The sequence below is a fragment of the Suricata suricatta genome, chromosome 15 (genome assembly GCF_006229205.1).
Source record: "Suricata suricatta isolate VVHF042 chromosome 15, meerkat_22Aug2017_6uvM2_HiC, whole genome shotgun sequence".
Taxonomy (NCBI): domain Eukaryota; kingdom Metazoa; phylum Chordata; class Mammalia; order Carnivora; family Herpestidae; genus Suricata; species Suricata suricatta.
Window position 1 is genome coordinate 70,812,235 of NC_043714.1, and position 26,907 is coordinate 70,839,141.

Genomic DNA, 26,907 nt, shown 5'->3' on the forward strand with positions numbered 1-26,907 from the left:
GGGAGGCACAGAATTGGAAGCAGGCTCCAGGCTGAGTTGTCAGCACAGAGCCTGACCTGGGGCTCAAACCCACGAACTATGAGATCATGACCTGAGCTGAAGTTGGACACTCAACCAACTGAGCCACCCAGGCGCCCCTGGAGTCCTTTGCTGTTTGAACTTCTCCAACACTTTTTTACATATAACATTACTGTGGAATTTTCCATTTGGACAACTCTGCCAAAATACCAGGTTTTCAAAGGAGGAAACACTGCCTCCGTTCCACACTCAACAAATATTGACTGAGCTCTTGGCATGCCCCACGCCTTGCACTGAACATTGGTGATTGAGCCAAAACAGACAGAACTCTTGTTTTCATGGGGCTGATTGCTTCACAGATGAAATAGCAATTGAATTAGCACCCAGAGGAAATGTCTAACACTGATAGGTGTTGAAAGGAAGAGGTTATGGTTTTAAGAGAAGTCATCTAATATGGTCAGAAATGAAGTATACAGAAGGCCTCCCTCTTTGAGTGTCATGCTTGAGCTGAATCTGAGGGCTCTAAGTCATCTTTGGGCCATGATAGGTATCTAGGATGGCACTTGACACATAGTAACTGCTCATCAAATATTGGTTGAGGGAAGTAATAAGTGGCTGTTGATGAATGGTTGAGGTCACAATTACATTTTCAGAGCATCGCACAGCCTAAGCCCCGAGCCCATGTTATCCTTCCTCACAGTAATAAAATACATTCTATGACTAGTATTTTCATTGAGTAGATGAAGAAACAGACATAAGAGAAGTACATAATTTTTCCAAGGCTACACAGCCAGGAAGGGGTAGAGCTGGGACTGGAATCCAAGCAGGCCCGTGGGTATCTCGGCAATTACCTACTACATCATGTGCACCTGCTTCATGCCAGCTGTCTTACTTGCATTATTTCATCTCATACCTGGCAGAGGTAGCTACTGTGTTTTTGTTGTTTTTCTCTTTTTGTAGATGCCAGAATTAGAATCGAGGGATACGTGTCTCTCCACTCAGAACAATAAGGTCAAGAACAGAGTCAAGCTTGGCCGCCCACAAAAGGACTGTATTCTCCCCACAGCGCCAAACTGCCCACTGTTGACTGAGACAGGGACACTGGTGGCCAAGAGTTTATGGGAGATGAAGAGGAGAAGAAGAGGGGGAAGAGAAGAGGAGGGGCCACGGGCTTCTGATAGAGCCTCTACCCTTTTGTTGGGACTTGGATTCGGGCTGTTAGAATAATGCAGAAGTTAAAGGCAATCAGCCCTGGAGCCATTCCATTTCTTTCTTGCTCTCTACCTTTGCCATGTCACTTTGCATTTGTAAAAAGCATTGCAATCACTTGTAATACTGCCTGATTACAAGCTCAATCTATTTTCCTATGCAAATAGGACGCTGCCCATAGTATGAAAGCGCTATAGAAAATTACTTATACTCGGTGGAATTTCTTAAAGAAAAATTACAAGTTGCATCTTCAGATCTTAAATCCAGTTTCCTCCCCGCCCCAAATGGATGGAAATAATATTGAGCTATTGTTAAACACTCCAAAAGGTCTGTGAGCAGGGAACGGACCAGAGAGGTGTGGGAGTGGGGGTAGGGGTCGCTGGCTGAAATCGGTGCTGACTCAGCTACTGGGCTGCAGGATGTAACGTCCTGAGACCTAGCTGTCCGTGCACATTCCATACCAATCATGTTAATTGGAAACTGGAAAGAGGAAGTGGTCACAATCAACACATTTATCACTCAGAGGGCTGAGCATTTCAGAAATTTAATCCAGCAAAGGAACTGGAACATAAGATTGATGCCTGTAAGAATCAGGGGCGGGGAAGGGGCCCCTCTAAACAACCGTTTGCAGCCATATGGCTGGGAGTGCTGGAACATATTTTATTGGAAGCTATTAGAAATATGAAAAGGCGGCTTCCTCCTGGCCCCCGGATGAAGTATTGTAGCTTTTTTTTATGGTCTTTATGAAAGAAGAGCAATAAAGAGACACAAACAGGGTAGTTAAGTTTAATGGTGGTAAAAACCAGACACCTGAATATATGTAATTCATTTTCCTAAAAATGAGCTAGATTGAGGCTGCTATTAGTTAACATGGAAACGTGCTGCCCAACCACGGTTGCACGAGGTTTGTTATCTTGGCTACTTCATAAAAAGGAAAAACAAAACAACCAGAAAAATCTTTGTCACTTCATCACAAAAGGAGGTGGAGGGAAGTCACCCAAATGGCCTGTGGCTTCATCCCAGCCATAAGATCCCAGCGCTGCGCAATTCGGCAGGAGCTTTCCCTCGTTCCGGGGGTGGGGCGGGGGCAGTGTGGGGCAGGGGGACAAGCACTCCAGCTGAGGACCCACTATGGCCAGGCACAGGGCTCTGGGCTTGAGTCCGGCCGGCCCTTGTGATTATCCTCATTTTTCAGACAAGGACACCGGGGCTCAGATCCGTTAAGAGCCTTGGCCCAAGGGATCCCTCATTACAGGAAGGGTCAAGATCAAATGCAGGTGTTACCTTGCAAGGCCCATATTTGACCAGTGGTTGGTTGTTTCTCAATACACAGTCCACATTCCACGGCCTACTGTGTTTTGTTTGCTTCCCGGCTGCCAAATGGCCCATTTAGTGGGTTATTGGAACATCAAGGAGGCAGAGCCTGGAAATGAGCAAATTACTGTAACGTCTCTGAAGCCTTTGTTTACCTGCCTGTGGAACGAGTAGACTTCTCCACTTACCACCTGTTTTATTTGCACTGTTCATCACCACTGGCCTGGGTGGGTGAGTCAATAAAGCTCAACTGAACAACTACAGTTTCTACAACAAGCTATTGCTCAATAAATATTTAACAAAGAATGTGGCCAGAGCTAAACGGATTTTAAAGGTGATCTGATCAAACCACACTGTATCTGTGTACTTTCGAGAAAGATATCCCTTAATGAGTTGCTTGCTATTTTTCCCTTTCTTCCCTCCCTCCCTCCCTCCCTGCTTCCTCCCTCTCCTCCTCCCCACCCCATTTTTTTAAGGAGGGGAAACACATTCATTGGCTTTGTGAGTATGGTGTAACAGAAAGAACCAGGTTCTGGTTTTGGGAAGAGACTGTCAGACCTCACCTTGTTGTTCATTTACTCTGTATTCTTTGAGCAAGTGACTTCACCTCTGCACTCCCGGGTTTGTCATATGTAAAACATAAGTACAAGCCAGGGGCCTTAGGTGTCTGACTTTGGCTCAGGGTATGATCTCACAGTTCGTGAGTTCAAGCCCCACATCAGGATCTGTGCTGACAGTGTAGAGCCTGCTTGGCATTCTCTCTCTTTCTCTCTCTCAAAATAAATAAATTTTAAAACCCCACAAGAGTACAACCTGGCTTTCTGGAGAGCTCAGATGAGAAGACACACAGGCGGGGGTCTGGAGCCCTGCCAGGCCAGTGATGCTCACCCCTTAAATGCCACTTCCTTTCCTTAGGTCCTTAGGTGCCCTCTCAACTCTTAGGATACAATTGCATCTTCTCAAATTCTGAGAACAATAAACCATGTTATTTCACCTGATCTTTGCCCCAAACTCGGGACATTAGCAAGACAGGGCCGGCCTCCCCATGGGCACATGCAGGTAGATGAGCACACCAAGGCGCAAGCAGGTGAAACGCCCTGAGGCCACACAGCCAGTAGAGGGTGCAGCCCGGACTGCTCTTGGAACCTATGTCCTGGGGTGCCAGGACGGCTGGCTGCCATCACCCCACATTTGCTAATTAACAACATCCACCCCACTCCCATTCATGTTGCCATCTTATACCCTTTCAGTTCCCTGATTTCCTCACGTACAAAATGGGAACAGTTGGGTCGCCTCACGGAGTTACTGTGCAAAGTCGAGCGGATGGAGTGCGCACTGGCCCCAGCCCTGCGTCAGGCAAATGCTCCGGAAGAGGTAGGATGGAACGTGTTACGACTCCATACAATCGTGGCTGTGCCGCGGTGACCACAGCAAGCGCCGAGAGGTAGGGGTGCTCACGATTGGACAGCGGTAGGATGCACATAGGGTTGGCAGAAGAAAAGAAAACAGGCCGTTTAGGCATATAAATGGAAAAATCACTCTAAAACACGTCGCTGCTTCCTCAAACTGAGGAAATATTAAGAAGCAATGCTACAAATTGAAGGAACAATGCACTGTGTGCTAAGGTAGCAGTTAGGCAGCTGACGGGTGGCCGTCACCTGGTGTTAAACCCTGGTGTGCCCGATGGTGTCTTCCTTTAGAAAACAGAATTTCTCTCCAAAAAGAGGCAAAGGAAACATTGCCATGATTAACAAGGTGCCAACATGCTGGCCAATAATTCAGAGAGTCAGCAAACACAGCTAACAGCTGGCCTGAAAACAGTGGGAAAACAATTTATGAGCCTTTGCCTGAGTCAGAAAAATAATGCAAAGTCCTGGCTTAATAAGGGAATTTTTTACTCGCTTTGTCCCGAGAAAAGTCTTACCCGAGATTAAGAGGTTTGTTTCCTTTGATGCGTCTACATCCTGATTACAGAAACGTAAACCCAGAGGCTGCTGGGAGGAGACAGGCCATACTGTCCTGCTCTTGTAAATATCGGCACCATGATGAAACAACTCTGTATTGATGTCCGCTGGTTCAAAGGGCCCAGGAACCCAAGTGAACATTTCAGACTGAGGATAATGTAACTTCTGGTCAAGCTGATTACGGGTAATCACTGGAGCTGAATTACAAAGGGGGAGATGAAGAAGGGAGAGGAGAGAGGAGGAATTTATATACTAGAAAGAAGAAAGAGCGTCTAAGGAAGAGGAAAGAGAGAGAAGGGCCAAAGCAAGGGTGAGGAAATAGAGCGGATACCAGCCCCTAGTTATGAAGCATTTATCAAGCACCAGACAAGCTGTCTAGGACCCCACACTCATTTTCTTGTTTAATATTAAAAACAGACTTTTAAATAGGAACAATTACTTTAGACAGAAGGAAGTGGGTACAAACAGATTAAATAATGTAACTAAGGTCACCCAACAACTAATTGGAGGAACCGTGATTCTAATCCAGGAGAGAGGAGAGAAGGAAGAAAAGGAGAGGAAGGAGGGAAATTAGTTTTGGAAGAGTGACTGACAGAGACCACCAGCTTCTGTGTTGGAAAATTAGCGTCTTTTCCATCATAGGCAAATGGGCATAAACAAAGAGGCACTTGAACTGTGCCAAGCTTAGCTTTCCGCCCCAGAAAGTACAAACTTCCACTAGAAGTGGGGCCAGGCTAGACATTCATGCTCACTAATAGGGATGGAGAACGTCAGCTTGATGGGCCAATTTGTGAGTAGAGGTCACTGTTCGGTAATTTAAAAACTGTGGAGGGATTTTACAAGGCACCACAGCCCTGGGCTGTTTTGCATGCCAGAAAGGAAGTCTTCGCAGAGCGGGGACATTCCACTGCCCATTTGGTCCAAAGAGCTAGGAAAAAAATCACAGTTCTTGTAATCATCCTTTTATTGGGCTGGATGAAAGAAGAACTAAATGGCACAATCATACTAGAATCAAAGTAGTGGCATTTAATTTTTTTTTTTTGCTAAAAATAAATATGAATACAAGTAACAAAGGCAACAGGACTACATAAAAGTGGCTCAGACTTTCGATGGCCCAAGAACAAAAAAGCACTAGAAACAAAAACACCAGAAAGGAAGAGGTAGGACTATCTCCCTATGTGATCTTCAGACACTCCGTGGTGCTCCCTGACCCAGGCACCAGGAGCACTCTGCTCAACAAGCTTATCATCCAGGTCAGTCCGGAGCCAAAACTCCCACCTGGTACTCTGACCTCAAGCCCCAGGGATTTTGCTTCCTGATTGCCATTGATCCTATCGATCCCAATGTTCAGCTTTGCTTCAACCAAATACTTGATGTCTGTGCTTCTGGCTCTTTGAAGAAGCTTCTTATAAAACAGATGAGACATGTTTAAAAATACACCCAGCACTGATGTGTTTATTCATTCAATGCATGTTTACAGAGCCCTGGACAACAGAGGCCCAGTAGTGGACAAGGTCTTTGTCTCCACGGACACGGATACAGAAAGGGACCTGGACAAAGCCCAAGGGATTTTACTTATTTTTGAGACAGAGAGAGACAGAGCATGAGCAGGGAGGGACAGAGAGAGAGGGAGACACAGAATCGGAAGCAGGCTCCAGGCTCTGAGCTGTCAGCATAGAACCTGATGCGGGGCTTGAACACACGAATGTGAGATCATGACCTGAGCCAAAGTCGGAGGCTTAACTGACTGAGCCATCCAGGCACCCCTAAGCCTTTTAATGCTGCTTCCCTGTCTGAACTCCTCACACTAATTCTGCCTTCAGACACTGATACTGGGCTATCTCCTACTTCCAATCAAGCAGTTCTGCTCCAGGGCTCTAGTCACACTAATGCCCCAGCTAGGAATGTCGTCAGCTCGGTTCAGCCTCCCCCTCCAGAGAGCTGCCCCATCTCAGTCCCACCTTGCACTCTCCGTGTCTTACTATAGTCACCCTTGTCCCCAGCAGGGCCCTGGGTGCCTGGTCTGTCTGCTCCTCTGTCCCAAACAGTGCCTGGCACAGGGCTGATGCCTAGTGCCTCTGGGAAATGAAAACAAAGGAGTGTGAGCCATCCTGCACTCATCAAGCCTCCCAGGCACATGTCTCAGGAGGCCCCTTTCCATGCAAGCAGACGATGGGAACTCACGCCATCTGAGCCTTGCCCACCGCTGGCCAGAAGCACATCCGCCGCCCTGAGGAGCCCCTTCTCTTTGTCAGGTTCATCTTCCAAGTCCAATCCTGCCCTCACACGTTATGTTCTTGCACCGTCAGAGCTATTCATTTCAGAGCTGGCAACTCATTTCCTTGCACATTTGGTGAGCAGGTTAATAGCTTCCCATGGGGCACATTCCTTTGTGCAGTTAGAGAGAGCTGCTGGGAAGGAGGTCTTGGCAGAGTCACAGGTCCAGAGGAAGACCGGAGCCGCTGTTGGAGCACCTTCATCCAGGAGAATGGGAAGCTGGCTCCTTTTATGTCCCTGGCTGGAGGGGGCTTGGAGCTCTGGTCATTGTGGTAGGCAGAATAAAGTAAGCATCCCTCCCGCAGATGTGCAGAGATGGCCAGGTCCTAGTGACCCCACCCCCCACACCCAAGAGATGTTCAGGTCTTACTCTCTAGTATCTGAGAAGGTATTATCTTACATGACAGAGGGACTTTGCAGATAGGATTGAGATGGATAAATTATCTTGGACTATTCAGGTTCAGCATCACTACAACGATTCTTATTAGTGAAAGAGGGACTCAGAGAGGAATGTGAAGGTGGGGGAAGGGGCTATGAATCAAGGGATATAGTCTCTGTCTAGGAGCTGGGAAAGACAGGGGCACCTGGGTGGCTCAGCGGTTAAGCATCTGGCTTTGGCTCAGGTCATAATCTCACAGTTTGTGGGTTCGAGCCCCGTGTTGGGCTCTGTGCTGGCTGCTAGCTCAGAGCCTGGAGCCTGCATCGAATTCTGTGTCTTCCTCTCTCTCTGACCCTCCCCTGCTCATGCTGTCTCTCTCTGTTTCTCAAAAATAAATAAAAAGCATTAAAAAATAAAAAAATGAAAAAGCTGGGAAAGACTAGGAAGTGAGTTCTCTCCAGCACCAGTAGAAGGAAGGACACCTGCCAACATATTGATTTTAGATGCAATGAGATTCATATTTCCAGAATTATAAGAGAATAAATTTGTTTTCTCTTAAACCACAGAGTTTGTGGCACCGTGTCACAGCGGCAGTGAGAAACACACAGGAATCTTAGTGGAAATGCCTGGGGACTTTCTCTGGGGGTCTTCATCCATGCATTGACCCATCATGTAGTCTTCCATTTGGGACATACTCAGACCTGGAGGTCAAACTCCATGCAAAGCCATCTGTCAGATGCTGGGGAGGTTATGACAACCAAAATGTGTTTATTATTCCACAAAATAAAGGGAAATGAACAGAACAACACCAGCACAGGGTTATGGGTGTTCAGTCCAGTGACTGTGCCCCAACGTCACAGACCAACAAAAGAGGAACACAACAGAGGGTAGCTTAATTCCACCCATAAGAATCCAGGGAGTTTTCTGGAAGAGGTGAGACCTGAGTGAAACCTGATGAAATGAATAAGGACCCGTCAGATGGGTGAGGAACTTAAGGTACACACAGCTGGAATGTGTGTAGAGGAGCACAGAGGATCATGGGAACTTGGGATATTTAAGGATATTGGGGTCACAGGAATATAGAGTGCTGGGCAGGTAGTAAATAGAAAAGGTGTAAACCAGCTAGACCAATAGGCATGGCCACATCAAAGGTGGTCTTGTTCCAAAAGCTAGAATCTTCCCCTATCCCACTAAAGTGCCCCAGAGCAAAAATGCACAATCACATTTGAGAAATCTCCGAAAGAAGTAACCCAAGCAGCATAACACAAGCTTGAAATGTACCTGAACGCTCTCATCTCATTCCTTAAAACCATGTGCACCGACCATCAATCTCTTCAACATAATTGGCTTGCCATCAAGATCTTTCAGAAAACTTACAATCCAGCAATATTTTCCTTCTTTTCCTTAAACTTCATATACGCTGGTCCTTATCATTCCTTTGTTGTCCCAGTTTGAGAACCACAGCCAAGATGGTGTCCACCGGGATGTTAAACAGGAAGATTAAGGGCAAGAAACTGTGCAACTTCAAAATCTAAGATCCACCCCCTGGGAGACAGAGAAGAGAAAGACACAGTGGGGAAAGCAAGAGCTGCACAGCATCAATGGTAAATGTTGTTTAGAGCCCAGAATCTTGGTAGAGGAAAGGGGGATATGCAAGAAGAATGCAGAGGTGTCTTGGTTCAGTCAGAAGGGGCAGATCTGCCCACCCAGGTGTGGTGAGTTGAATAGTGCCCCCTGCCCCCCACCCAAGTCCATCCAAAACTGCAGAAACCTAATTTAGAAATCAGGGCTATGCAGATATAACCTCAAGAGAGGTTATCCTGGACCAATATATTAATGTGAGCCCTAAATCCAGTGATTGGTGTTCTTATAAGAAGAGGAGAGAAAAAACTTTAAAATTAATTAAAAATTTAAAAAAAGAGGAAGACAGGACATACAGATACAGGCACAGGTAAGAGGTCAGGCTAACATGGAAGCGAAGAACACCAGAAAGACACAGCTACAAGCCAAGGAGTGCCAAGGACATCTGGAAGCCACTGGAAGACACCAGGGAGGACTCTCCTCTAGAGCCTTTGGAAGGAACATGGCTTGTTGGATGACACTTTGATTCCAGGCTTGCAACAGAACTGTGAGAGAACACCTTTCTACTATTTGAAGCCACCCAGTTTGTGGTGATTTGTTACAGCAGCTCTGGGAAACTCATACTCTGGATGAGAGGCTAGGTCCTAGCTTCTGGGAAAAGATGGAGGGTAAGTTTCTAGTTCTGTAAAGATTAACAAATGCTGGAGATTGGTGGGGGTTCTTTCATTTGCCAAATACTCACTGAGGCCCTGTATATGTCAGACACTGGGTTGTGGGTAGGTGGGGTGGGAGGGGCATGGCATGGGGAAATGTAAATGAGCCATAACCTACACCAAGTAGTTCTTCGTCTAGTAGAGAATTCATCCGTGGTACCAGACCACCTTCATCCAAGTCTTCTAGGGCTGTGCTGGGCAGCATCAGCCTTACCTGAAGCAGGTTAGCTATGCTTATTCTTGGGCTCCATTCCAGACCTACTGAGTCAGAGTTCCAGGAAGAAGGACCCAGGAATCTGCATTTTGATGATGCTCTCCAGCTAGTTCTGATGAATGCCAAGGTTTGAAAGACTTGGGTCCAGTGATGGCATCTTCATGGTTAGAGGCAAAGTGGCCTAAGGCAAGAAAGAGTAACTCCCAGGCTGAAGTCGGCTACCCCCGTTCTGAACACCCCTTTCCTCACTGCTGGCTGTAGACTGGACCTGGAATCAGAAACTCCTCAGATGATTAGAGATGCTATCAGTGTCCACCAGCAGGGGACAGAAGGTGGGGAAGGCGGAAGTGGGAGATTCCTGCTGGTCAGAAACTTACACAGCCTTTGTCTAAATCAGGTATGCCTGACCTACTTCCTCTTCCCCACCAACTCCCACTCAGTTCCCCTTGTGGCTGAACCCCCTCAGGGAGACCTCCTGAGGGCTGCAGTGGATGGTGATGGGGATCACCAGCTCCAGCATCACCAGTACTGCGTCTACCCTCTGTCATTTCTTAGGTACCATAGGATGTCACTTTATACATATATCATTTTAATCATCCTCACAGCCACAGGAAGTAGAGTCTATTGCGCCCATCTTACAGAAGAGAACATCAAGACTGAGGCAGGTTAATTGCCCAAGGTTATTAACCAAGGAAGTGACAACTACACTGCATACCCAGTCTTCCCACCCACACACTTTCTTCCATCCTGTGTTGCTGAAGAATGTGATGTGATGACAGAATACGGGATAGATCAGTGCTCCTCAATCACCTGGGTCAGTTGCCAAATGCAGGCTCTTATATGGTAGGTCAAGGGTAGGGTCTGAGGTTTGACGTTTCTAACGAGCTCTCTGGTGATGCCAGTGCTGACGATCTCTGTACCCTGTTACACTTGGGGTAACAGTGAGATGATTTCTTGTGGACTGCATTTCTAAACTGGGCAGACACACAGAACCATCTCCTAACTTGGTCTGTAGCATGGCTAAGGTAACGGGCTCCATTACTTAGACAACTCGGTGGATTTCAGATTGAAGGTGCTGTCAGACTTGGGGAAAGCAAAACACATCAAAAATGAATCAGGTGCAGAAACTCAGATCTGGCCAGCTGTGTAGATCCTGTCACTTCTCCCCGCCCCCCATCCTCACCCAGCCACAGGAAGCCAGGGCCTGTCCCCTGCAGCAAGTGCCGCAGCTGGTCCTGGGCCAATATTGAGCAAAGTGTGCACAAGACGGCATGATCTCTCTCCTGCAGCAGATGGATCCCAGAATTAGATAACTGTCCTCAAACCAGGTTGCAGACTTTGGCTTGGCCCATGGCCTCCTGTGGCGTGTCTGCACCAAGGACTGGCCACCTGAACATCTCCCTTGGCTTCCATGACTTCGTTTCTAACCTGATTTTTTTTTATTTTTTGGCCTCTTACTCCTGTAGGGTCTATCCTGTCCCATGTTCTCCATCAGGGACATAATGCCCCCACTTTCCTTGCTTGGAGCATGGATTCCTAGCTGGCAGGCAGGGCCCATTACATCCAACCTCCCCCACTGAGGAGTTCTGCTTCCCTGAGACATTGCGACTGGGCACCCACCCATGCCCTCAACAACCCCAGGATCAACTGAGTGTCCTAACCCCCAGTCTACCCATCTTGGCTCTCCTTTCCTCCCAGAATCCTGACCTTAAGTGACAATCTTTGTGGTTGATGCCATACCCTAAGACATAATGAAAAGAAGTCTATTTTTTCCATCAAGGTGTTTCAAAGAGGTGGTGGTGATGGTGGAGGGCACTTAAGGGGAAGAGCACTGGGTGTTGTATGGAAAACAATTTGACAATAAAATATTATGGAAAAAAAATCCAAACAACGATTCCTTCAATAGACAGAGATGGCTGGAAATCATTCTTAAGTAGGAAAGTGATGATGTGTGGTAAAATCTACAGGAAGTTAAATTTTGCTTAGATTGGGTTGCCATACTAAGTTTGTGTGCAGACTGTGATTAAGTGGGTTAAGATAAGATAAGAACGTCTAGAGTCAACATCTCTGGGCAAGATTGACTGCATTCCTCTGGGTAAAATATGAATGTTGTTGGACCAAAGAAGGTAAGAGGACAAGAACATTGGTTTTTAACTCTGTAAATACCGTATCTCATATTTGATTAATTTATGACTAGCAGCAAATACAATAATAGGATGAACAAATATTAAATGGGAAACTATTAAATCAGAGAATTGTTAAGCTCAGGCAATTCTCACACTACTCCGTCAATTCAGGTTCAAGGTCATAGAGCTCAAATGTTGTATGGACATGGTCCTGAGGTTGACCTCAAGGGGAGGGAGCATCACAAAAAGATTGAGCGTTTGGGTCTGTGTCTCAGGAGCACTTGCATCCAAGTCTAACCCTGCTACCAGAAATCTCTACCATCTCATCCAAATTATGCAATTTCTCTCAGCCTCAGTTTCCCAATCCTAAAAGCTACAATGATCATATTGCCAACCTCAGTGGTTAATTTGAGGGCGACATGAGGTTTTCTGCAGAAGGACTCCAGACCATGCCTTGAGACTTGGCTGAGCCCCAAGACATCTAACTTGTCTTGTGTGGATAATCAACCCCCTTTATTATGACTTTCTCTTCAAGGGGTCCTAGTCCTACTGGGGCATGACAGTGACCTGAAGCTCAGGCAGGGCTGGGGCAGAACCCTGCACAAGACCAGAAGTGAGGCTGATATGAAATCTATGATAATGATTACTCTTTTTTTTAATGTTTATTTTTGAGAGAGAGAGAGAGAGACAGACAGAGCATGAGTGAGGGAGGGGCAGAGAGAGAGGGAGACACAGAATCCGAAGCAGGCTCCAGGCTCTGAGCTGTCAACAGAGATCCCAGTGTGAGGCTTGAACTCATAAACTGTGAGATAATGACCTAGCTGAAGTCGAATGCTTAACTGACTGAGCCATTCAGGTGCCCTGATAATTACCCTTCTTGACATGAATGAACCATAGCATTAGTTTGGGGGCTTAAATATCAGATGTGTTTACACCACTCTTAACAACACAAAATAGAAAACTTCAGGAAGAGTAGGAGCCAGAAAAAGGGGTGGAGCCGCACTTCCTCATCCAACAGAATTTTGCGTGGACCCCTATAGACACTGCTGTGCACGCTGACCTCCCCTGTTTATTTTGTTTAGTTCTCCCTGTAGCTTTTAAGTAGTTTCTAGCAACTCAGATCCACATCTTCGCTTCCGGATTCCCCTCTGAACCCATCTCCTGCCCAACACACCCACTTCCCCCACCTTAGGGCTAACAGATAAAATGGCAAAAGCAGTATTCTCGGTCCTGAAATCCGACAGCCCGGCTCGGCCTTCTACTTCGGGTGGGCGTCGGGGTGACTGGGAAACTCTCCTGGGTCATACTTCTCTTTCCCAGCTTTGTCCTAGGTGGTGGCCTTCTCTTGCCACAAGTCACTACCTTCACGATGGATGTAATGCAGGAAGAGGAACCAACGTCCTGAAAGGTAAGGCGCCGCCGGAGGTAATCACGGCTGCGTCAGCCCTGTGTTGCACGCACAAAGGCTCGCGGGAGGGGATGAATCAAAAACTGACATTTTAGAATAAGGCACATCCACATTCCAATCCTGGGCCAATACGCTCTGCCTGTCTGAGCCTCAGTTGTCTCACCTAAAATGGAGGTAATAATAGCATTTATCTAGTAAGGCTGTTGCAAGAAGAAAATATATATGAAGGGGCTACGGCAAGTGAGTGGTCAATAAGTGGTTTTGGGATGAATACATCTTCTCAATGACTCTGGAATCTTGCCCATCAGTGTTAATGGGTGGCGGCTTCTATAGACTAAAGAAGACTCCCCTTCAGCTCTTTCTGCATTTGGAACTTTGCCATGGGGGATGGAAGGAAAGGGCCAAGACACACTGACCACACGGGACACAGCAGGCACTCGATGTGTGTCCTTTCTCACTGCTGTCCTGTGAGGCAAGCAATGTTACTCCACTTGACAGAAGGGAAAAGCAAGGCTCAGAGGACAATCTGGGGACCCCCAAGCATGCACACTCTGCGTGGGCTCCCTATGGGCAGCCACACTTGGTCCCCCCCAACCCCAACATGGACAGCCTGCAGAAGTGATGTGACATGGACCAGGCAGACCCCCGAGAGCAATTCTCTGGGACACTTGCCAAAAACCCTCAACAGTTGGTGGATCAAGAAGCCACAAGTTGGCAGAGAAACTGACACACATCGAGAAGCAGCCAAATTCCCAGTCCTCTGCCTGCTCGTCACCCGGGGCTGTTGTCCTTGCCCGGTGCTGTCCCCTCTTTATGCACATCCAGATGTCACCTTTGCATAACTACTCCCATGGTGTATTGTGGACCTGAGCACATATATATATGTTTTTCTTATTTATCAAAGTGAGATCATGTCTCCTTAGCTCTAAGTTGAGGACAAAGGTCCTCCTGCGTGTCTGTCTCCTCCATCGGCCCTGAAAATCTGATGTAATCCTAGTGATGCTAAAAGCTAACACTCACACAGCTCTTGCCACATTTCAGCTTTTGTTATGAGCATATACGGTAACTCGTGACATGCTCATATCACAATGTCAGGTCCTATGACTATCATCCTCATTTTACAGATAAGGAAGGCAAAGCCCAGAGAGGTTAAGTAACTTGTTCAAGGTCACACATCTAAAAAGGGGAGAGGGGAGGCAGGAATTGATCCCAGAGAGCCTGATAATAGGGTTTGTGCTCTGGAGGGGGTGACAAGGCCCACTGGAAGCCTCTAGGGTGGGGATTATGGGCATATTACATGGCCTCGCTTAGCCAGACTCCTGAAGGGCTGAACCTACAGAGCTGTTATATAATCATGACCTGTGCGAAGTCACTAGCTCAGAACCTTGGAAATTTGCTGTATTAAAACATTAATACTCAGGTAATAATCTCATATTTAAAAGTGTTTCCTGGGGCACCTGGGTGGCTCAGTCGGTAAGTATCTGACTTTGGCCCAGGTCATGATCTCACGGTTCGTCGGTTCAAGCCCCACATTGGGCTCTGTGCTGTCAGCGCAGTGCCTGCTTTGGATCCACTGTCTCCTTCCCCCTCTGCCCCTCCCTTGCTCATTCTCTCTCTCTCAAAAATAAACATTTGAACAGTTCTTAAAAAATAACTTAAAGAAACGGTTTTCCATTACTCTTCGAATCAGATTTCAGGTGCTTGCCCGTGCCCTGGATGCCTGGATGTAACTCCCGCCTCCACCCCTACTTTTACTGCCATCGTCCTCCCACCTCCTACCCCCTGCTAACTGGGACACTGGGAACTCACCTCCATTCTGTTAGTCGGCAAGTGTCTCCCTAACCCTCCGTGCCTCCTCCCTGCACTGCCTTTCCCCCCAGGCTGCTCCTGTGGCTCTCAGCCTCCAGGTCCTCATCCTGTGTCCCCTAAAAGGTGCTCCCTTCCCCACCCGAAGCCCTCTGATCCTCCCTGTCACCTCCTCTTTCCCATCACTTACCCTGCTTGTTGCTCTGGCCCCCAAGCTAGCACTGGTGCCCTTACCCACAAGCTACATCTTAGGGCTCACGGAAGCCTATCCGGAGAAACCCTGAATTTTAACTTCCTTTATTCACCATTGTGTGGGCTCTGGAGCTCCCAGGATGGCCTCACATATGGGGCCGTTCGGATCCCCCACTCCCTGGCCCCTCCACCTCCCCTTCCCATCATAACCTGCAACCAGAGCCTCGCCATGCCTCCAAGGAGCTCTCCACTGGGCCCCTCTGTACTGTTGGTTTTATGATTGTCGCTTGGTTGGACGGGTCAGATAGGAGTAGAACGACAGCAGAGTCTGCGCTGTGGGTTCCGGGACCTTGCAGACAATGTCACGACCCCTGTGGGGCCCTCTCGGAAAACCCCTCCTCCTCCCAGACTGTGCCTTCCATTTGCGGAGCCATGAACAGATTTCCCTTCCACAGGGGGAGCTCATGGGGGAACTGAGACCTTCTAACGGTGGGGAGCGCTGTGACTTTAATGGCACCAAGGTGACGGTGAAGGCCAGCCATGACTTCCTGAGAGAATGCTCCAGAGGGGAGTGAATGGATGCAGGAGGAGAGAACAGGAGACCATGGACACCACATCTAGGGGTTGCTGGGATCTGGACTGCTTTCTCCAGGAGGAGAAGCCTGCCACCACCTCATGAGCAGTGAGAAGCTAGAGCCCCTCTGGGGACAGCCAGCTGTGTAGGGAAGAGTCAGGACACCCAAGTGTGATTCCTACCTTTGTAATTTAGCTGCTTAATGGGTGTATGAACTTGGACAAGTTACGCAATATTCCCACACTTCTATTTTCTGCTGTGGGAAACAAACCAGAATAATATCTATCTTACAGTGTTTGGCTCGGGGGACAAAAAGCACGTGACTGGGCACATGCCTGTCACAAGGTAGATGTTCAATACATATTTTCCAGCCTCTCTGGTCCTTTGTGACCAGAGCTACTACTCTGTAGGTGTTTAAGGTAGAAGACAGGAGGAAAGACAGTTTCCCCACCAGGTCCATTCTCCAGGATTTTGGATCTCCGGCTGGGGGGGATTTGCAGAGCACCTCATCGGGACTAGAGAAGCCCAGAACAAACCCATGCCCCGCCCCCCCATGAGTGTTTCCAGAGGGAATGAAAGACGGGTGTTGCCACACATGGGATGAGGCAATGTCTGTTATTCGAATTAGGATGGACAAGTAAACACGTAGTTCACACTACAAATATAACCTGAGACATTTCCTCATCCATAGTCTTCATAATGTGGAAGCCCACGAAGCACCCAGAACACCTTCACCCACCGGTGATGATGTAGGAATCTCTGCATGGACCACTTGGGTTTCCTCTCTATCACGCTGCCGGAATTGCCATCAGCCCACTAGGGCCACAGTGACCCAGGATCGGAGTCCATACCCTGGGCCCCCCATGCTGGCCGGTTTTCCCAGGCACAGCCGTGGGGCTTCCTGGTCCCCCCAGTGCCCAGATGAAACGTTGTGCCATCCAGCTGTGTACTCTGAAAGAGGCCATCTGGAGAACAAGAGGAGCTCAACATGTCTACAAAACCACAGGCAATGTCAAGGTCATCAGACCAGGTCTTCCTTCCCTTACAGGCACAAGGCTTGGCTCAGCAATATCAAAGAAATTAAGTGGGAAACATCTACTTTTCTGTCCACACCTCCCCTCTTTCTCTATGGATTTGAAGGAAATAAAAAGTAATGTGGTCTAGGTGATTGCTGTCACCTTCATCATTACAGGAATTTAAACCTCACACTGATGTATCCAGGCCGTGTCTTAATAACTGAGGAAGGAACAGCTCAACAGAGAAGACAGACAAGGTCTGAGGGCATTTGGGAGCTGAAACTGTCCCAGGCATGCCCATCCACTCTTTTTGTTTGTTGTTTGGTTACTTACTTTTTCCCCTTTGCATTTGTTCTTCCCATGTCTTTCAACCTTTGCCTTGACTATTAACCTACTTTTCTTAAATTAATCTGTTTCTGTGTTCATACTTAATATTTTGGACTCCAACTTATTTCTGGTTAGCAGATGCTGTACTTGCAATTCACCTCATTCATTCATTCATTCATTGGTTCATTGGTTCATTCATTCACCAATCCATCCTATATCCATGCACCCATCCATTCATCCATCCAATATGACCTTAGTCACCTATTTATGACCTGGGAGGCAGGGTGGTAGATACCAAAGTCATACAAAAGGGCACCACTTGTTTATGATCTCAAGAAACCTAGTCTAGTAAAGAAAATCTACCTGGACTGGCTTTGGTTTGCATGAGGAAGTCAACCAGTCATCCATTTTTCCATGTATTTGACACATAAACATTGAGTTCCTACTGTGTGCTAGGAACTGTTATACCCTGGGGGTTCTGTGAATGAACAAGAGTGTCCCCGCCCTCACGGAGTTTATAGTCTCCAGGTGGAGAAGTTTGTGGGATGACCAGGACCTGGGAAAACGGCAAGAGGAGAGGTCATGGGACAATTATGGGCTGTGAAAGATTTTCTTCTTCTTTGCCCGCCTTTATGTAAGCACGAACTAACTGTCAATTTCTGGAACAGATTTTGGTTACCCATGGCAACATCTGAAGCATGCAATAAAGAGCAGAGGAAAGCACACATTCACACCCTCACATTAAATTATCCACATGGCTCTCCGAGTGCACCGATCAGGAACATAAAATGAGCTCTTGGTTAATTAGAAATGCTCTAGTGCTTCATCATTAGAGTGGGTGTGTTGATTTTGGAAGAGATCTTTAAATTTTTTTTTATTTTGCCCTAAAATTTTCAAAATGTGTTATTTGAATAAACTACGTTATTTATAATTTTGGAAGAAGAAAAATACTCAGATTTTTTAGTTTAATGGAACAAATTCACTAGTTCTCTCTCCATAAAGTCCAAACTTCTTTTAAGTTTATTTATTGATTTTGAGAGAGAAGGAGACAGAAAGAGAGAGAGCAGGGGAGGGGCAGAGAGAGAATCCCAAGCAGGCTCCACACTGTCAGCATCGAGTTTGATGCAGGACTCAAACTCATGAACTGTGAGATCATGACGTGAGCCGAAATCAAGAGCTGGACACTTAACCGACTGAGCCACCCAGGTGCCCCAAAGTCCAAACTTCTTAACAGGGTTTACAGTGCTTACGTGATCTGAGATCAGCCATCCCACCATCCTGATCCTTTTGCCTTCATTTTATTGAAAAGCTTTCACATTCCCTGATAGTCTGTGTTCTCTCTGCCCCTTGGGACACTGCACATGCTGTCCTTTCTTTCTGCCTATGAAGTCCTCCCTCTGTCCCTCACCCTCTGTCCTTCCCAAGTGTCCTCCTATCCCAACGAACTGAAACATCACTTCCTTCTCAGGTGACAGATGAGATTTTGCTTCTTTCAGGAATCTCTCTTGACCATAAATCCACAACGGGATAATGCCTGGGCTACGGCTTCCATACCCTCCTATCATTTCCCCTGCAGAGTTCTAACAATATATTGCTGCAATGCTTTATTTATATACTTCCTTCCCCTACTAGGCTATGACGTGGCTGTGCTATTGTATTCATCAGATTGTTTCTAGGGCCCACTTACAGTAACTGTCAAGCAAATATTATATGAATTAATGAATACATCAGATCATCAAGAAATGTCATTTATATTAATAATAATCGCATCATTTGGCACTGCTGCATAGCACACTGTCCCAGACGCCGGCAGTAGGGAATGGGAAGAGTCCATCCACACAATCAGCGCTCTGAGGGCCGCTCTCGTGGCTCTGCTTCAAGCTACAGGTCACGGGTCAGTCGCAGCAACACCCCTCCACATGTCCCCCGATCATGTGGGACCAGCAGTTTCCTGGGGCCCATTTTCCTCATGGTAACAGAAGGGCAAGAAGATGGAGCCCACACCCATAAGGGCATCTTAAGCCTTTGCTTGTTTCATGTCTATTAACATCCCTTTATCAAAATAGGTTCTATGGTCAAGCCCAACATGAAGGGTTAGAAAACATACTTTGCTCACAGTGAGTGGGTGAGGGAGGCAATTATCTGCTTAATAGTAATCCGAGTTGTCACAATCATGATCTAGCCAACATGTATCATGTATTCAAAAGACATTCCCCTTTCCTCATAGGAAATTATTAAGCAAATCTCACTCATAATACACTATACTAGGTTGCTTATATAATTCATAATTAGAAAATAAGTTTGAAATATGCCATCAGCAGCATACAAGGAAGATAAGTATATACACAAACTGCTATTCTTCAAGAACATAGTGAAGAATTTAGCATCAGGCAGCCTGGGTTAGTAGGTAGGTCCTATCACTTGCTGGCATGGGACTGTGGGCAGTTGTCTAAATTCTTGAAGCCTCTTTGCTTCCCTTGTAGAATGAATATGACAGCAGTGCCTAACCCACAAGGTGGCCACAGGTAAAACAGCACGTGGTGTGATTCCTGGCAGAGAGTGAGGACTTTGTGTACGCCCATTCTCTCTTTGTATCCTTCTGTCCTCTGATGCTCTTATCAAGGGCCAACAGCCAAGTGCACAGCCCACCACCCAGGAGAAACTGTGGGCAGCATTTCCTGATTTATCTCTTTTCTGGAACCCACTGTGACCTGTGGTTCATTGGGATGAAATCCTCAAGGAACAAGGTATGAATCTCATTTCTTCGAGTCTATCACCTTATATATCTAATTCGGATTACTTTCCCCCAAGCCCATCAACCTTTTTTTTTAAAGACTTCAAAGGGTTTCTGATATACGTCTGCTGATTTATGTCTGCTGAGAGATGGCTCACCTGGCCATCTCTCTGTGAGTGGTCTGAGTCATCACACATCTCAACTCTCACCCATGTATGTGGTCCCCTCAACTTGTCTAAACCCAAAGATCCATGTCTATATGTCAAGTTGCTCCCTGGACTTCTCCAAGTGAACGTCAAGCAGGCATCTTGAGTACGACACATTAAATACTAAAGTTACCATCCATTTTCCAAGTCTGCGCCTCTTACAGTGTTCCTCACCTCAGTGAGTGACTTCATCATCAGCCCAGCCACAAAGCTTAAAACTTCACGATTGCCTTGACTTCTCTTCCTCCCTCCACATTCCAACACATTCAGCAGTAAGTGTATCAGTCAAGATAATTTTGGCTATTGGGTAACAAGAACCCCAATACAAGCCAGCTTAGCCAACAACAGAATGAGATTATGGCTTTACTCCAAACTCTGGCTTTCCTTGGCTCTGCCCTCCCTGTGTGAGCTTTGATAGCACACTGGCCACAAACTGACCATAGAAACCATAGGCATCATTACACATAAAATAATATCCAGAGTTTCTTTGGGGAGGGAATTATGTTTGTTTGTATCTCTTTCATGAGATTAAGGACATCATCAGTAGATGTTTCTTGAAACATGAAAACATGCCCTTACATTGGCTCTCCTTTTCCTCATTCCCACTCTCCCTACTTCCTCTCCCCTTCCTGGAATAACCTCCCCAAATAAACTTCCTGAACCTAAGTTCTCATCGTAGTCTCTGCTTTCAAGAGATTCAAATGAAGAGATGATATGAAAGCATGTTTTTTAATCTATTTCTCAATGCGGCAGCCCTACTGGTTCTATTCCAAGAGGTCTATCCCAGAGCACACCTGAAAGATAGTATGAGTCACTTGGACATGTTCACACCCATCCAGAGCTTGATCTGGTGGCTAAGGCTAAGTCCCATGCTTATCCAGAGCTGGAGATTGAGGTCAGCCACACCAATGTCACATATGTGGGTAGGCAGAGTGTATTTGCATGGAAAATCTGAGTTAGGTTACTGAAAGGAAGGAGAATAAGTGCCAGGCAGATTAAACAACAGATACTCATTCAGAAAGTCACCAGAGCCCCTTTGTGCATGGTACCCATAGGTGACTCTGACAGCAGAAATGGATAAGGAGTCCACAGCATCTTCACCAGGGGAGTGACATCATTGCCAATTAGAGTTGGTAATGACCTAGAAAGTGATGGAGAAGTTCAGAAAGAGATGGAGCCCATTTGCTTGATTAGTCCAACCAAATAATTGGTAGTTCTGGATCAGGAATCCAAGATTCCAACCTTCCACAGCAGGGCCAATTACATTACAAAAACTGAAGTGGGGAAAAAAAATAATGATCCACACGCAGTGGCTGCCTCCTCAGTGACCCTGACAACTCTGAGTTGTGATGACTATAGAGTTATGCTCCCCAAATGCCACATTGTCATAAAGATGAGGGACTTGGCTCTAGGACAGGTCCCTTTCTGGATTTACTAATTCAGCCCATTAAGTCTAATCTGTGTCTATAAAGAAAAATGTTGACTCCTGATTTACTTAGCTCACAAGACATATTTCTTTCCACACGCAGAGTGCCTGGGACAGTCCCTGACTCAGCTCTCCTCTGTCCTGCTTTCATGGTGATTTAGGAAATAACAGAACGAGTAGGCTTGCAAGGAGAGGAAAACAGATTGGGCTGGGAGCCTTCAAAGCAGAAGAGGGTTGTTCCTTGCTTTTCTCAGAGATGGGTTGGCTGGGAAGCTGGCATGGGGCAGAGGTGCGAAGGGAGAGGTAGGAAGGTTTGGGGGAGGGACATCTGGCTGTGCAGGAAGGACAAAGGTATTGAACCAAATGAATAAATAAATCAGAGAAGATCTGATTAGGGTGAAAACACCGTCTACATATGAACATCCTTGCCAGCAAGTGCTGCCTACAGAATGAGACTATGGGGACAAGAGGGAGACGAGGGGGAAAGGAAAGAAGAGGCTAAATTTGAGAGCTGCTATTCAGAGGAATAGAAAACAGAACTTAACACTTATGATTAGAGATATAAAGGCAACTGGCAGAGCGTAAAGCTAGCAGCAGGACTCCGAGATGCTGGGGAGAGGTGGGGGAATGGGAGGAAAGCAAACATCAAGAAATACGGTTTCAAATGTAGTACTTAGAGTCATGGAGGCCAACAATGGGATGAATAAAGCAGAAATGGGATGAAAAAGAGGCTGTTTCTGAGTAGTGGCAGTAAGAGTTGGGAGGGGGGTCTATTTCCCCCACCATGAGCTTTTCTGTGTAAGGTGAATCACTACCATGTGCATGCACTGCTCCAAAACTTGAAAAGCAAATGCCATACTTTGGCAACTATCCTGTTAGCATGAACTCTGCACTTGCTCTGTGCCCGCCACTGGGTTTGGGTTTGGGAATTAGAACATATATAAGATTGGAGCACCTGGGTGGCTCAGTTGGTTAAGCATTCTACTTCTGCTCTGGTCATGATTTCACAGTTTGTGGGTTCGAGCCCCACTTTGGGCTCTGTGCTGACAGTTCAGAGCCTGGAGCTTGTTTCAGATTCTCTATCTCCCTCTCTCTCTGCCCCTCCCCCACTCATGCTCTGTTTCTCTCTGTCTCAATAATAAATAAACATTAAAAAAAAAAAGAACATACATAAGATGGAGCCAAAGGGTAAGTCTTAACACGGAGAAATCATTCTGGTTAGAACTGCAAGAAAGGCATGGGAAAGATTTCCCAAAGAGGTAAAATAGGAGTTGCATATTGAGAAACGAAGAAGTATCCACCAAATTAACAATGCAGCAAGGACTGTAGATGCCAAGAGACCAGATCCCCAACATACTAGAGACACAGAATGCAATGAAATCCTTGAGCAACTTCAAATGCAAGATTACTGGTGCATTTTGGTGCATGATCATAAGGACAAGTGCGCTGGAGCCAGGAAGGGCCTGTTATTGGTACATTGAGGGGGGTGAACAATATTTTGTTGACCAGCAGTTGTAAACTCCAATACACAGAACAATAGGTGAGCAGATAATGGAAACAAGAGAAGAGGAAGGGAAAGGAAGTGGTGGGTAAGAGGTCACATGTGTTCCGGTTGAACACGAGTTGGAGTAGGTAGCTGTTATTCAAGTGTCCAACATTTCTGAATTTCACATTCAGAAAATTTCTAGCTTTTTGCAAATAAAACTAGGATTCATTATTTTTATGTGAAAGTTCTTAATTTTAAAATATTGGCAACTTTATTAGTCAGGCTAGGCTATGATGTGCTGTGATGACAAAGAAGCCCCCCATCCCCCATGGTATGACATCATACTAGTTTATTTTTCACTCATACATAGTCCCATAGGGATAGAGCATCCCTCTTTCTAGCTGTACCTATGTCAGTAGGATCCCACAGTCTTCAAGGTCATGGACCCAGAAGTACATTGCCTCTTAATGGCCTTGGCAGCAGACATCCAGGTGCCCAAATGATTTTTTTTTTAAATATCACATTTTCACTTTACAAAACATAATTTCAGGACAGTTTAAACTGTTGACTGGAGAGGGTAATCCTTGAGGAAGGATTTTTTTCACTGCTTTGGAGAGGAGTATTGAGGACAGGGACTGGATAGGACAGGACAGGACAGGAACTGTAGGACCAGAAGAGAGAAAGGATGCTCATAAGTGGTATTCACTCTCTCTCTTTGCAAATAAACAGAACATCCTCAAGGTTCCTGTGAAATGTCCAAGGTTGCCAAGTTAATAAGCAGCTGTCCAGAACCTCTTTGTGCGGCCGGCACACTTTTCATTACATTGGTAGAATGGTCGAAAGGAAAACTAATGGAAATATAAAATCTTTGACTTTGAGAATTAGGCTTTGGGGAGCTTATCTAAAGCAAACCCTCAATGCCATTGGATTTTGCTCATAACTGATTTTAAATGTGAACCCCCTCAAAGATATTACCTCCTTCTTAGCTTATAAGACCTGCCAACGGGTAAACATCAAACAGATAATGTATTCATTTTTTAACCTTGATTTAGACTCTTTTCCTATTACCTTCTGGGAAATCCTCAGCTTAAGAAAGAAATGTTTTTTATCTTTCTCACCTCTAAACGTGTCCTAGTGCTGGAACAGTAAGCATTCTAATCAGTGCGGCTCCGAACCATCTGTGATGAGATTTCTTCGGGAGGATTCATCTCAGTCTCTAATGCTCAGAAGTAGTTAATCCACTTGAGCCTAAAGCAGAAAGAAAACAGAGAAAGGAAAACGGTCGGTCGGGAAGGAGGGAGCCCATGTGTGGGGGAGAGGAGATGGATGAAATGGAGCAGGGCTTTTTTGCCCTGAAGCTTCAGAAAATGAGAGCATAATGCATCTGTGGAAGAGCACATAAAAAAATTAATGTTAAGCAAAAAGTTCTAATATTAATTACATGGAGACTTTAGAGCAGGCACTGCGTTCCCCATTTTACATGATCATTGCAGTTCACGTGCCCCACTTCCTCATGGGGCGACTGATGTCATCCCCATTTCACAAAGGAGCAAGCTGAGGTGGAAATGCACCAGATCATGAGCTACCAAAGATTCCTTGTTATGTATGCCCAATGCCTGAGTTTTTGCTTTTTTCCAATGTCCCATGTAACCGTCTTATATTTGGATTCAACAAGCCTCTATCAAGTATTTACCGTGAACTCCAAATACGGATATAATTTGTCTCATTTAATCCTTAAAATAATCCCAGGAGGTTGGTATCATTCCAATTACTACAACAAAGGAAAGCGAAGTGCAAAATAAGATGCACGAGAGGCCTGCGGTCCTGTTCTGGGTGCCGATGGAGACACGGGACAGAAACTCAGCTTTCTGACAAAGGGGGCCTCTGCTTTTTGCCATTTTTATACTTTTGTGGGGAAAAATCTTTTGATAATGAGTCTCTCTAGGCTTCCTGGTCTTGTCTGCTCTTTCTCTCTTTGCCTAGAGGACCTACTGAAAGAATATGTAGGAGGAAAATGATTTTAATTATGACAACCATTTGGGGACACATATATCATCACTATATTATGACATCACAACAGCAGCATGAAGCATATGTTAACAGAACAGCCAGTATAATGATGTCCTTAAGGGAAATTACTTTGGTGAAAAGGTAAATAGATCTGAGTGTGAAGTTGGTCTCTGGGGCATCTCTGTTAGGAGAGTTTGAGCAAATGTTTGAAACTTTATGATTCTCACATACAAATGCCATTGTTGGAACATAATCCAAGTGGATTAAACATCTGGGTGATGATCCACGAGGTTGGACATATAGTAAAAATATATATTCTACAAGTGCAAAAAATGTGGGGAAATGTGACCCATAATCAAGACACAAAATAGTCAATGGAAACAGTCCTGAGAAAATTCAGGTGATGAAAGTAGCAGACGACATGCAAACATTAGAAATCATGTTCATGGAAAGGGTAGGCATATGAGGAAGGTGATGGGGCATCTTAGCAGAGAAAGGAGAACCACAGAAAAGGGCTAAATGGAAAATTTAGGGCTGAAACATCTAATAGGAGAAGTGAACAATTCACTGGATGTGTACACTGAGATTTTTGTCTACTTAGTACACCAAATACTGAGATAGGATGATAAAATTTCCAACTACGATTATAGAGATGGAGACTTTTGACTTTAGTATTTACCATACTTTGCTTTATGAAGTTTGGAACTCTGTTAGTAAATGCATAACTGTGATGCTTAGTGTTATGTCAACTTGGCTGGATGATGGGGTACACAGATATTTGGTCAAACAATACGTGAGGATATTTTTGGATGAGTTTAATATTTACTTTTTTATTGATTTTTGAGAGAGAGACAGAGAGAGACAGAGAGAGAGAGAGAGACAGAGAGAGAGAGAGAATGAGTAGAGAGGGCCTGAGAGAGAGGGAGACACAGAATCCAAATCAGGCTCCAGGCTCTGAGCTGTCAGCACAGAGCCTGATGCACGTCTTGAACTCATGAAAGGTAAGTTCACGACCTGAGCTGAAGTTGGCCACTTAACCAACTGAGCCACCCAGGAGTCCCAAATTTAATATTTAAACTGATATACTGAGCAAAGGAGATTGCTCTAATGTGGGTGGACCTCATCTAATCAGTTGATGGCCTGAATAGAAAAAAAAGGACTGACCTTCCCTCCAATAAAGGGGGATTCTTCTATCTGACTCCCTTTTTTCTGAAATGTCAAGTATTCCCTGTCTTTGGACTCACACTAAAACATGGGCTTTGGCTGAGTCTTAAGCCTGCCAGCCTTCAAACAGGACCCACACCAGCCACTCTCTGGAGTCTCCGTCTTGCAGCCTGTCGATCTTGGGGCCTGTCATCCTCCCTGGTAGCATAAGGCAAGTCTTTATAATAAATCTCTTTCTGTGTATATGTATACACATCCTACCATCCTACTGGTTATATTTCTCTGGCAAATCCTGACAAATAGAATCATTAATCTGGATTGTTATGTCTTGCTGGAGAATGATCATGTTGTAGCATTTGTCAGGCAATTTCTGAGTCTCCAATTCTTTTGAGTTAAGGGACCTTTATGAGTTCTTTGGTGGTGTCATATTTGCCTGATTCTTCATGACCCATGTAGCCTCGTGTTGGTGTTCATGCATGGGAAGAAGCCACCAGCCCGTCCGGTCTTTACAGACTGGTTTCAGCAGATGAAGATGTTTTCTTGTCATCTTGTCAGTTACCTGGGCATTGCCAGGCCATTGCCTCTGGAATGATCATCATCCTGGGTTGGGGCCAGGACTGTCTGGGCTATTGCTGGATCTCAGGGGGGTCCGTGGTCGGTAGACTTGTCACCAGGGATTTGGGTGGACATGCGTCTTGTCTGGCCCCTGAGTGGATGGAAATGCCACCAGGACTTTGACCATCAGGGTGGCGCTGAGGCAAAG

General features: G+C 45.9%; 1 long non-coding RNA gene across 1 annotated transcript in view; it reads right to left on the bottom strand.

Moving 5' to 3' along the window:
• Positions 1-26,907, bottom strand: part of LOC115279114 — a 131,120-nt gene that overhangs the window by 10,431 nt on the left and 93,782 nt on the right. Inside the window, exon 5 of the long non-coding RNA XR_003903217.1 lies at positions 24,089-24,218. This is a non-coding gene — a long non-coding RNA (uncharacterized LOC115279114). The remainder of the gene's footprint in view (positions 1-24,088; positions 24,219-26,907) is intronic.